The 13,488-nt window shown below is 36.0% G+C and overlaps 1 long non-coding RNA gene across 1 annotated transcript in view; it reads left to right on the top strand.

Moving 5' to 3' along the window:
- Window positions 1-8,771, top strand: part of LOC112826099 (uncharacterized) — a 34,880-nt gene extending 26,109 nt beyond the window's left edge. Inside the window, exon 5 of the long non-coding RNA XR_003208846.2 lies at window positions 8,624-8,771. This is a non-coding gene — a long non-coding RNA (uncharacterized lncRNA). The remainder of the gene's footprint in view (window positions 1-8,623) is intronic.
- The last annotated feature ends 4,717 nt before the right edge of the window (window positions 8,772-13,488 follow it).

The raw sequence follows: 13,488 nt of genomic DNA, 5'->3' as shown, positions 1-13,488 counted from the left end.
TTAGCAAGTACAGTTAATATGTTTAAAAATTGTGCACCCTGACCAAATAGGATTTATTCTAGAGATGCAAGACTGGTTTGATATTTGAAAATCAACCAATGTTATCTGCATATAAAACTCACATGATTATCTCAAATGATGCAGAAAAGTCATTTGACAAAATCTCCACACCCATTCATGATAAAAAGTCTCAGGAAAAAAAAAAACAGAGGGAAACTTCCTCCACTTACTTGGTAAAGAACATTCACAATACCTACAGCTAACATTACATTACATTTAATGAGACAATGTTTTCCTTCTAAGATCAGAAATAGGCAAAAATTCTGCTCACATCACTGATATTCAATATGGAGCTGGAAAGGAAAAATAAAACTGTCCCTATTTGCAGATAACATGATTATCTACAAAGAAAATCCCAAGAATTCTACATAAAAGATCTTAATGCCAAATAAGTGAGTTATACAAGATTCAAGATAAAGATAAACGTTCAAAAATCAACTGTATTTCTATAAATTAGCAATGAACATGTGGACTAACGCAAATAGGCTTTTCAACATACGGTTCTGGAGAAACACATACAGGCAAAAAATAAAAACAAACAAAAACAAAAAACTTGTTTTGACCAAGGTTTCACAGTTTGTACAAAAATCAGCTCAAAATAGATAATAAATTTAATGTAAAACAGAAAACTATAGAACTTTTAAGAAAAAAATAGGAGAAAATGCTAAGGATCTAGAGCTAAGCATAGAGTTCTTAACCTTTGAAACCAAAAGCATGATCAATGAAAGGAAAAACTGATAAACTGAATCACAAAATTAAAAATATTTGCTCTTGTGAAAAACTGTCAAGAAGATGAGAAGACAAGCCATAGAGTAGGAGAATGTATTTGCAAAACACAAAGGATGAGTATCTACAATATATAAAGAACTCTCAAAATTCAACAAGTAAAAAAACAGAGTCTATTTAGAACACAGGGGAAAAAAATGAAGAGACATTTCACTGAAGAAGATATACAGATGCCAAACAGCACATGATAGGATGTTCAACATCATTAGCCATTAGAAAAATGCAAATTAAAACCACAATGAGATATCACTTCACACCCAACAGAATGGCTAAAATAAAAAATAATGACAACACCAAATACTGGTGAGGATAGAGAGAAACTGAATTAGACATTGCTGGTGGAAATGTAGTTCAGTGTTCATAGACCCAAAAACACTGAGAATGGCTGTTTTTGGAAGAGACTACTCTTTTCCTCAAAAAACAAAAGCATGTGCACAATTTTATTTCTCTGAAACTATTGCTCCTAAGTATAGTCTCAATCGTTTGTATTAATTGTAACTTTTAACCAAAGTAACTTTTATGTCACACTAAACTAGAGGGTAAGTAATTATAAACTACGTGTCATACACTGCCATTTTAGCAGACTAACAAAACTCATCAATACACATAACACATTTTACAGACATACATATCCTTTATAAGATTTCTCAAAATGGTGAAAATAAGCACATTTATCAACAGGCCCACAGAGGTAACCTCTTTGTAGCATTTAAAATACAAAATAAAAGCCTACAAACTGAAAATTATATTTAGTAATCAATGTTGCAGCATCATATCATACTTAGAAATGATTTCAACATCCAATGAATATCTGGAAATTAATTTAATGTGAGTCCAAGGTTTTAAGTCACCTAAAGAAATTATCTTCAAGCCAACATACTGTAAAATGTAACTACTATTGAAAATGAAACTGATTCAATTTGGCTAAACACAAATTCATATTTTTTAATAATTTTAAACATTAAGTGGAAGTAATGTTAGTTTATTTGATCAATAAACTAGGGTAAATTTAAGAACATTCCCAACCAGAATAAGATATAGGCTTGCATTATACTTAACACTGATAAAACAGAGAAGACATAGCTAGACTTATTAAACCAATAATATTGAACTAGTCTTGTTTGCTAAAGATTCACTTAAATGTTGTGAATTTGTCTTCAAAAGTTACCTGTTAGTTTTGCTAAGAAAACTTTTCTTTCCTTTTAGATTCTGGCTCATTTAAAGTATCAGTTAATTATTTTCCGGGAATTTTAGGAATATTCAATCTATATAAGTGCTTATTTACCTCTATCAGCCAATCAGAACAGGACTGTTTAAGAGTTTGTAATCTAATCTGTCAATAGCATCCTGAGATGGAAAAGCATTACATACTCACACAATGAAAAGTAAAGATCTTTCTGAATTACAAACGTAAATAGAGAGCCCTTACAGTTTCAATTCTAAAATTTCAGCCACAAGGAAAGCAAGAGTAAACACAACATCACAGTAAGTCTCTGATCCAGGTATCAAAGAGCTATTTTTCCTACAGTAAATTCTTAATTGATTTGAGCTCAAAATAGAGAAATGAACAGTATAGATAAAATACACTATTTTATAGATAAAAATACACTAACAAAACTAATACTCTGTTGTCTCTCACCAAGCAGAGACTAGGTCTCTATAAAACCCTAATTCTTGAAGAGAAATCAAATGATCAGACCATAAAACCAAATCACCAGTGATTGCTGCCACCAATGGAAAATAATTTATCAGATACAGAAGAACTAAAAACAAAGCACAAAATTAGAAGAGAGGGAAACTTAAAATAGAAAAAAACAGCATCGCAAATTTGCTGCTTTGGATTCACCTCTAAGGGTCAAGAGAAGACTTACATGGGCTTCAACTACCCATGAGGTGCACTTCTCTGGTTCTGTTCTGTTCCATTGGACATCTGGGTGGGAAACTTCCGAAACCGTTAAAAACATTAAAAAAATAAAATAAAATCATGAACTCTCATGAAGAAGAATGCATGTTAGATGCATGCTTTAGCTCATCCATGAAGAAATTAATGAGATGTTTGAACCAGTTCAAAGGAGAATTCAAAAAGTACGAATTTATATGGAGTAAAAGAATGCTGAAAGGAACATGCAAATGGAGGTAAAACTATCTTCTTCCACAGTAGGGAAGGGAAGTCAGTTTACGCCCTACTGAATAGTACATTTGCATTTCTATAGACAAGAATTATTTTGTAATTGTATCTGTTATTTGTAATTTAGAATTGTAAATCAGAATACCCAGAGTGTTGTCCTCTATGCTCTAGATAATTCCTAATTTGCACTGAAGCGCATTTTCCCTACACACCATTGTCCCAGATTATTATAAATAATTCTCACTTGGACTATTGAGTAGCCTCCTAACTGGTTAATTCTTCTTTATTTTGCACTAAGTGGAAGAATTGAAATCCAAATCCATGCTGATAACCACTCTAGTGTGTGTGTGTGTATAGTCATTCATACATATATATAGTCATTCATATATATATATAGTCATTCATATATATATGTGTGTGTGTGTATATATATATATATATATAGTCATTCTTCATCTCTATCTAGAATAGCTTTCTCTATTTTCTCTTGATTTCTCTGCCCCCAATTAAGTGCATTGTGTTTGGTCCACCCCAGTTCCATTTGGCTATGCATTATAGTGCCTCCTAGATTACCATCCATATTTCAGTTTCAAATTCCTAGTGTTAGGAGACAGATTAGTCCAGTTTAGAACAGGTGCCCATCTTAGATTCATAGGTATAAATAAGGGACAGGACCACTGGGTACAAACATAGTTACCTAGGTCTACCTCTTGACCAGGAGCCAGGATGGGAGGCAGTTTCTCTTTAAAAGACTGGTGGACACAGAGCATTGACTGGTATCTCCAACATATATTTATGGTCTATGCCACAGAAAGTAAACTATTTTTTATAGAAAAATCTATTAATATTCCCAGCCTTGTGATCTTTTTCTTACATAAACTTTTATTTATTTTTTCTTTTTTTTATTGAAGTATAATTAGCACACAGTGTCATATCAGTTTCAGGTGTACAATACAATGATTCAACAATTCTATATAGTACTCAGTGCTCATCCTGATAAGTGACTCTTAATCTCCATCCCTATTTCACCCACCCTCCCACTCACCTCCCCTCTAGCAAACACTAGTTTGCTCTCTGTATTTAAGAATCTATTTTTTTAATTTTTTTGTTTGTTCATTGGTTTTTTCCTTAAATTCCACATATTAGTGAAATCATATGGTATTTGTCTTTCTCTGACTGACTTATTTCACTTAGCATAATACACTCCAGCTCCATCCATGTCATTGTAAATGGCAAGATTTCATTCTTTTTGATGGTTGAGTAATATTTCAGTGTGTGTGTGTGTGTGTGTGTGTGTGTGTGTGTGTGTGTACTATGACCTTTTTAATTTTTATTCACAGTTTAAATTTCATCAAAGGTGTCAATTCTAAACTCAATTATACTTGAAATACATTCGGCTAAATTATATTTGAAATATGTTTTTGTGAGAGCTAGAGAGGTTAATTTCACCCATTTGAAAATTTGATTCTTACCTTTTTAGGTATGAACTTATTATTCTATAAAAAGTCATCATGAAAAAAGATAAGGGCTTAGTATCTTATAAATTCTAAAAAAATCTTTTCAGTTTTTGACATGTCTCAAAATAGAAGCTCTTCATAAGTGTTGAACTTCATCTTCTGTCTATAGTAAATGTCCCAGAATGCATGTAAGTGGAAAAATTCTCTAAGTCTCTGTTACCAGCCAGGAGACCCACCAAGTTACATTCTTAAGATAATAGCACGACTTTGGGTTCTGCCCTAGGAAGATGGGGCCACTTCAGAGCCTAGCTTAGTGGAGGAAGTGGAAATTGTGTAAGTCCCACATTCAGAAATGAAAGAGAAGGAAGGAAGTCAAAGGAGGCTTCCACTGACTATTTTGCAAGAGAGTCAGGAATTACAGAACAGGGACCTTGTCAATAAGAACTTTGTAAGCCTTTGTAATCTTTGCAGGCTGCTCCTACTTGTTACTTTTGTCACTCCTTTTGATGACCATTTCAAACCTAAGTTCTTTTACCATTGCATTTTCTTCTTCTACATTCAGTACTCTGAATTGATGAACCATTATATTTGCAAGTAGGCTGAATTTTAATTCTGGATTTTAAACTCACAAGGAAGTAGTTATTTATGATGCTGTAATTTCCTTTACTAAACTAGTAAATCTTAAGCACTTAGATTCCAAATCAGAACCTTTAAGGTGGAAATTGTGATAGCAATGGTATCTCACAGCTGGTTGGCATTTTGTTTACATATCGTGTCCACGTCCTCACAGAAGCAGACACCAGGACGGGATCAAACACGCAAAAGATTTATTGGTGAGGAAATGCCTGCTAAGGATAAAGGGAGGCAGTGGGAGCAGGGAGAGAGCTCCTTCAGGAGGAGATGTAGAGCTAATACTTGTGCAAAAGAGGGTAAAGATGGAGGGCTGGGGGCCTCGTGGGTGGCTCAGTTGATTGAGCCTCTGACTCTTGGTTTCGGCTCAGGTCATGATCTCAGGGTCTTGGGATTGAGCCCCACCTCTGCTCTGCGCCCAGCATACACTCTGCTTCAGATTCTCTCTCCCTCTCCTTCCTCTCTGCCCCTCCCCCCACTCCTGAGCTCACCCATGCTTTCTCCCTCTCTGTCTCTCTTTCTGTCAAATAAGTAAATAAAAATAAAATCTTAAAAAAAAAAAAAACATGAAGGGCTGGGAAGGAGGAATTACAGTTTACAGCAGAGCTCTAATAAAGTTTTGACTACTCCTATCTGCAGTTCTCAAGCCATGGCCTCCTGTAGGTAAGTCCCATGTCCTATGGCAATGTTCCTGTTTGAGTACCACTGTCTACTGGGACACCCCGGAAGAAGTGTGCCCTAAGAACACAGGGGTGGTGGTGGTGAGGAGAGGATGGAGGGCTGCAGAGTTGGATCCACAGAGGCAGAGGCTGCGGCTACCACAGAAGAGCTGAGGTCACAGTATCGGGGTGGGATAGGAGGCCAGAATGTGCCACTCCAAAATATGCCACTTTGGCCTGAGGACTATTTTGAGCTAAAGGTAAATGTGAATCAAGAGATGCAGAAAAAAGCCATCCTGGGGCTTCTCTTGTCTGACTAAAGCAGAAACTTCTGAAAAAATGAGGAATGCCACAAATCTCCTGTCCCAGGGAAGTTCTATGGCTATGAAAAAGACTGAAAGTCTGCGTCCAGATGGATCTGCACAAAACCTTAGTCCATTAGTTTCCCCTACATATTTACGTTCTCACAGTTTACCACCCTTGAGAGCCTAAAACCCTTTTCCTTTGCCTTGTCACTTCTCTACTAATGTATTGTTCTTTTGTTAAGACGCTATATAAGCCCAAGTTCTAGCCACCTGTTTGAGTTACTCTTCATCGGGATTTCTCCTGCACTATGAGCGCCGTGCATGTTGATAAATTGTTTGGTTTTCTCTTGTCAATCTGTCTTTTGCCATTCTAATTTTACAAGGCTCCAGCCAGAGAAACTGGGAGGTAGAAGGAAAAAGAACGTTTTCCTCCTTTCAGTCACAACAAATTATCTGACATGTTTTGGAAAGAAAACAATATGTACTTTTAGTAAATTTGTCTCCTAATTTTATTTTTTTTTAAAGATTTATTTATTATTTATTTTGAGAGAGCGAGAATGAGAGAGAGAGAGAGCGCACACGAGAGGGGGGAGGGGCAGAGGGAGAAGCAGACTCCCCGCCGAGCGGGGAGCCCGATGCAGGACTCGATTCCGGGACTCCAGGATCATGACCTGAGCTGAAGGCAGTCGCTTAACCAACTGAGCCACCCAGGCGCCCTGTCTCCTAATTTTAATTGACCAATCTCAACTGATTTTGTACACACACACACACACACACACACACACACTACACACACACTACACAATCTTCAGCACCCAAAAGTAAAACATGAACTTATCATTGAACCCTTATTTGGATTCACAAAGACCCAATGCACTCCGAGTAAGGAAAAATTAAATGAAACAAGACTTGGACTTTGATGATGATGACGATCATGACAATGATGGTGATGATGAGATGATGATGATAACAAACTTTTGTTTGTTAATTACATGTATTGTGCCACATAATGCTCTGGGTGTTTTACATGCACTGGCTTATTTGGCCCTCACATTAGCCCTTGTGACATGGATATTTGTCCCCCTATTGCAGAAAGAGAAACAGACAGAAGGTAGAGTGACTTGCAGAGCATTATGCCTCCAGTGGTACAATGTGTGATATGGCAGATTAATTAGACCAAATGGCATAAGAGTAAAAGATGAAACCTGTAGCTCAGGGCTGGTAGCTTATTATGAATGGGGAAACAAATGAAGGCCACTCAGGTGAGAACACCCAGAGGCTATTTATTCAGAGGTTACTCTACCAAGGGAGTTAGGTACCATCACTTGCTCTTGGCATGGTGGAAAACTGGCAGAATGGGGAGTGGAAAAGCTTTACAGTGGTATGCTCTGATTAGAAACTGTTGGCATGGAAAAGCTAGAGGTGCACTGACTAGAAGCAGGGCATCTTATATGTTTGGTTTGGGGAAAGTATTTGGCTTTCTCTGATTGGTCCTGGGTTTGAGGCGAAAAATAGGGAAGTTGGCAGTCATTGACCAAGTCCTGATGATTCTGGGCAGATTGCTGTAGAAGCTGTGGTTTAGCTTCTCAGGCTGGTTGCTACAGAGACTGTGGGTCAGAATCCCATTGTCGTATTTGATCAGTTTGTATACTTAGTGTCTCTAGAGGATAAAGAAGTCACCCAGTTTATCTTAATTCTGCTAATAATAGTTTGCTTCTGTTTAATGGTAATGCTGATAAAATGTTATTTAGGTTATCATTCTATATATGTACACCACGAGGTTTCCTGCAGTAAAAAGTGAAATAAATAGTACAAAAAAATATATATACATATGATATATATATATTCACAAAAGAAGGTTAATTCTAAGAAAAATGAAAAGGTTAGTACCTCTACTAGTTCCTATATTATTTTTATTGAGAAAGTTCATTTTAAAATGTGTTATTACAATAGACTTAGACTTTTCTCCAAAAGCCATTCTCCAGTACTCTCATTTTAGCTGGGCATGTGCTCCTGCTAATTGAAGACAGCATTTCCCATCCTCCCTTGCAGCCAGGGGTGGCCATGTAAGTGAGCGATGAGTACAGTTTTTCATGCTTCACTTACATGAGAGAAATAAACTTCTATCTTGTGTAAGCCACTGTTATTTTGAGCCCCTGTTACACTCCACTAATCTACACTCAATAATACAATGTTTAATTTTTCTCTTGTGCACAGTTCTGGCCTTGAAACTGTGATTTTTTTTTGAAACTAATTGAGATCAAGGGAAAAAAGTTATTTAGAGATAAATATTCAAAAATGGGTTTTCTACATGGAGCAGGTACCCTTCAATGAAAAACAAAAGGTACTTTTCAAGTATACAAAAATTCTTTTAAAAATTTGTATATAAATGTGTGCCTGTCACCTGTCCAGAAAAAAAAGGTAAATGTTTGGTGCAAATACATTCATAATTATAAGTTTCATGCATTCTCATGGTGAGCCAAATATTTTAAATATACTGAAATAAAATTTTATTAAGATGCTATATCAAAATAGTACATTACTTACTTCCTATTTCAGATATGACTTTGCGTAAATAAGGATTACTTTCCTACGCAGGTATAAATAGGAGCTAAGCACATGGCTGGGAACCACCAACCACCAATTTTTTAAGTCTTGCAAGAGAAAAAAAAAAAAAAGAATTGATGAAGCAGAAGCTGTGTTCCCAGCACTTCGGTAAGGAAAACAATTCAAGCGCAAGAATGAGGAGGGGAAAAATACAGGCTCAGAAGAGAAATTCTCAAAACCAAGCACATCCCCAAGGACATGTCAACTCTGCTCAAAGGCAGATATCAAGAAAGAGACTAAATATTCCAGTTAGGGAAAAAAAAGCATCAGACTGGATAAAACAGCAAAACTAGTCTATATGCTGCTTATAAGAGATAAATCTTAAATATAAGGGTGCTCAAAGGTTGAAAATAAAGAGAGAAAGATAGTTCTTGCAAATATTGACCAAAAGAAAACTGGTGTCATTATAATAACAAGAAGCATTACTAGAAATAAAAAGGAACACTTCATAATGGTAAAAGGGTCAATTTACCAGGAAAATATAAAAATTCTAAGTTGGTATGCATCTCATAACAAAGCCTCAGAACATATGAACCAAAAATTTACCGAGTTATAATGAGAACTAGGAAAATCTGCAATCAAGTGGGAAATTTCACATTCTTTTCTTAGAAACTGACAGAACAAGCAGTTAAAAATATATATATATCAGTATGGGGGGGGCCTGGGTGGCTCAGTCGTTAAGCGTCTGCCTTCAGCTCAGGTCGTGATCCCAGGGTCCTGGGATCCAGCCCCGCGTCGGGCTCCCTGCTCTGCGGGAAGCCTGCTTCTCCCTCTCCCTCTTCCTGCAGCTCCCCGCGCCTGTACTCTGTTTCTCGCTCTCTCTCTCTCTCTCTCTGTCAATAAATAAATAAAATCTTTAAACAAAAAATATCAGTATGGAGGTGTAAGATGGATATGATTAACAAACTTGACCTAATTAATATATGAAGAAAATGGCACCTACCAACTGCAGATACTCATTCTTTTCAAGAGCACTTGGAACATTTACCATATTTGATGCTATGCTGAGTCATTAAGCAAGTGTTAACAAATCGTTTTTTTTAAATAACTGAAATGAGAGCATCTGTTTTCTGACCATAGGGAAATTGAGGAAGAAACCAGTAGCTAAAAAATTACTATAAATTCCTCACATTTGGAAATTAATCAATATAATTGTGAAGAAATCAAACTGGAAATTAGAAAATATTTCAAACCAAATGGTAATAAAAATATGACATTTCCAATTTTGGGGATATAGCTAAAGCTAAAATCAATAATCCAAGTGTTCATCTCTATAAATTATGAAAAGGATAACAAATTAAACTCAACTAAAAGGAAGGGTATTATGAATATTAGAAATTAATGAAAGAGAAAAGAGATGTTCAATAAATGTCAGTACTACCAAAAGTTAGTTCTCCAAAAACGAATAAAATAGATAAATCCTCAGGATGCCTGTGTGGCTCAGTCAGTTAAGCGCCTGCTTTCGGCTCAGGTCATGATCCCAGGGTCCTGGGATCAAGCCCCGTCTCAGGTTTCTTGCTCAGTGGGGAGTCTGCTTCTCCTCCTCCCTCTGCCTGCCCCACCCCCTTCTTGTGCTCTCTCTCTCTCTCTCTCTCTCTCTCTGACAAATGAGTAAATAAAATCTTTAAAAAAATAGGTAAATTCTTGAAAAGGCCAACCAAGAAAAGAAGAAGCACAAATAAAATATCAGGAATGAAAAAAGAACATCAGTACAGAGCCACCCAGCATTAAAATGATTAAAGCATATTATGAACATTTTGTCGATAAACTTGAAATTTTATTTGAAATGGACAAATTCCTAGAAAAATATGAAATCCAAAACCAACAAAAGGAGAAATAGAAGTAGAAATTTTGAATAATTTTATGTCTACATGAAGTGTTCCTGCTCTGGATTCCATCTGTAGCCATATCAAGGAGGTTGCTCCTGCAGTTATTTGTCCTTTTTCCAGTATCACAGATATTTTCCCCCTTGTTTGCTGGATCATTGCTATCAGCATGCAAACATGGGCTCATGTGAACAATTTTATCTTTCAGTCTTTTGTTTTACAGCTAGCACTTCTTTTTTTTCTTTGTTTGTTTAAGATTTCATTTTTAAGTAATCTCCACACCCAGCATGGGGCTCGAACTCACAACCCCAAGATCAAGAGTCGCATGTTCTACCAACTGAGCCAGCCATATGCTCCTACACCTCGCACTTCATGAGTTCTATTGAAGCTGTTAAAGCTTTCTGATCTAGCATAGTCATTTTCCACCTGAGCAAATTAAGATTAACTTTCTGAAGTTATATGGGCAGTTAGTGATCCACTCAACCTTTCAACCTTTTGGATTCCAAGTCTAGTGCTCTTCTCAATTTGTAAATTATTATTTCCCTCTTCAAATTTATTAACATAGATTTTTAAACTTCATTGGTAAATCACTAAAATTCTCCTTTAGTGTTGCCAACATGAGTTGTGTTTATTTTTTGATGTTACTTAGTATAGTCAAAATGATTCACATTATACTAAGTATCTTGTATGATTTTATGGGGTTTGGGAATCACAACGAAAATCCCACTGCACAACTATAGAACAAGGTTAACTATAGTACAGTATCTAACTATAGTAACTATAGTACAGTATCACAGCTAGGATCTTGACATTGACATAGTCAGGGTATAGAAGGTTTCCATCACCACAGAATCATCTGGTGTCTTTTTATATCCACACCCACAGTGTCCTACCCCGAATCGTTACTGATGCCCTAGCAACCATGAATCTCTTCTCCATTTCTATACTTGGTTATTTTAAGAATGTTGTATTAAATGGAATCATACAGTAAGTAACCTTTTGGGACTGGCCTATTTCATTCAGCATAATTCTCTGGAGACTCATTGTTATATGTACCAATAATTTGCTTTTTGTTTGTGTGTTTTCTTTGGGTAAATATCCAGTAACGGAATGACTGGATCATAGGGTAGTTCTATTTTTAAGTTTTTGAGGAAACTCCATACCGTTTTCCACAGTGGCTGCACCAGTTTGCATTCCCACCAGCAGTGCATGAGGTTTTTTCCTCCACAACCTCACCAACACTTGTTTCCTATGTTTTTGATCTTCACCATTCTGACAGGTGTGAGGTGATATCTCAATGTGGTTTTAAGTTACATTTCCCTGATGATTAATGATGTTGAGCATCTTTTCATCAGTCCATTGGCTATCTGTATTGAAAACTGTCTTTTCAAGTCCTATGCCCATTTTTAATCAGATTATTAGGGGGGTTTTTTTGTTTTGTTTTTTGGTTTTTGGTTTTGAGTTGTATAAGTTCTCTATATATTTAGGGTATTAACCCTTAATCAGATATATCATTTGCAAATATATGCTCCCATTCAGTAGGTTGTCTTTCCATTTTACTGATAGTTTCCTCGCCATGCAAAAGCTTTTCATTTTGTTGTAGTCCCAGTAGTTTAATTTTGCTTTTGCTTCCCTTGCCTGAGGAGATATATCTAGAAAAATGTTTTTATGGCCAATGTCAAAAAAATTACTGCCTTTACGTTCTCTTCTGGGATTTTTATGGTTTCTGGTCTCACATTTAGGTCTTTAATCCATTTGGAGTTTATTTTTGTGTGTGGTTTAAGAAAGTGGTCCAGTTTTCCCAGCACCATTTATGAAGAGACCATCTTTTCCCCATTGCATATTCCTGTGTCCTTTGTCATAGATTAATTGATCATATAAGCTTAGGTTTATTTCTGGGCTCTCTATTCTGTCCTCTTAATTTCTGTGTCTACATTTGTGCCAGTACCATACTGTTTTGAGTATTACAGTTGGGTAGTAATTTGCTTTTTATTGCTAAGAACTCTCCTAATTATTTTTGACATTGTAGGAACAGTGACATTTATCAATAGGTGTCACACTTTAAGGAATCACACAACAGTGATTTAATGATACCATTTGTTACTTCTGTTTCATGTAAGTCTGAAAAGCAGTGTTGAAAAGTCATTTAGGTTAAATTGAGATCACTTCAGTAGAGGAGGTGTACAACAGCAATGGAATCCCCTTGGTAAAGTCAGTTTATAACATTCCATATACATTTACAAAGTTGTAAATTTTAGAAAATACAGCTTTTATTTGACATAATTGTCTCATAATTTAAAAACCCTCTTATCCATAATAATTACCAAACATCGAGGCTCACCTGAAAATATGAGCACTTGCAGTAAACATGATGATATGAAGTGCTCTACTGAAGAGATATACTGACTGTCGTGGCTCTAGTCCCTTGGAGATTGTCTGCTTGCTTTTTTTTTTAATTCTTTATTTAAACTCAGTTTAGTTAACATGTCCTGTGTTATTAGTTTCAGGGGTAGAGTTTAGTGATCCATCAGTTGCAGATAACACCCAGTGCTGATTACATCACGTGCCCTCCTTCATGCCCATCACCCAGTTACCCCATCCCCCCACACATCTCCCCTCCAGCAACCCTCAGTTTGTTTCCTAGAGTTAAGAATCTCGTATGGTTTGCTTCCCTCTCTATTTTCATCTTATTTTATTTTTCCTTCCCTTCCCCTATGTTCATGTATTTAGTTTCTTAAATTCCACATATGAGTGAGATCATATGGTATTTGTCTTTCTCTGATTGACTTATTTCACTTAGCATAATACACTCTAGCTCCATCCATGTCATTGTAAATGGTAAGATTTCATTCTTTTTGCTGGTTGAGTAATATTCTATTATATGTATATATATATGTGTGTGTGTGTGTGTGTGTGTGTGTGTGTGTGTGTGTATATACTTTTTGCTGGTTGAGTGATATTCTAATATATATATATATATATATATATACATCTTCTTTATCCATTCATCTGTCGATGGACATCTGGGCT

The sequence above is a fragment of the Callorhinus ursinus genome, unplaced genomic scaffold (assembly GCF_003265705.2).
Source record: "Callorhinus ursinus isolate GAN/ISIS: 27379988/994484 unplaced genomic scaffold, GSC_fseal_2.0 scaffold4, whole genome shotgun sequence".
Classification (NCBI taxonomy): Eukaryota; Metazoa; Chordata; class Mammalia; order Carnivora; family Otariidae; genus Callorhinus; species Callorhinus ursinus.
The sequence above is the reverse complement of the archived record's forward strand: the minus strand, read 5'-3'. Positions and strand labels throughout refer to the sequence as shown.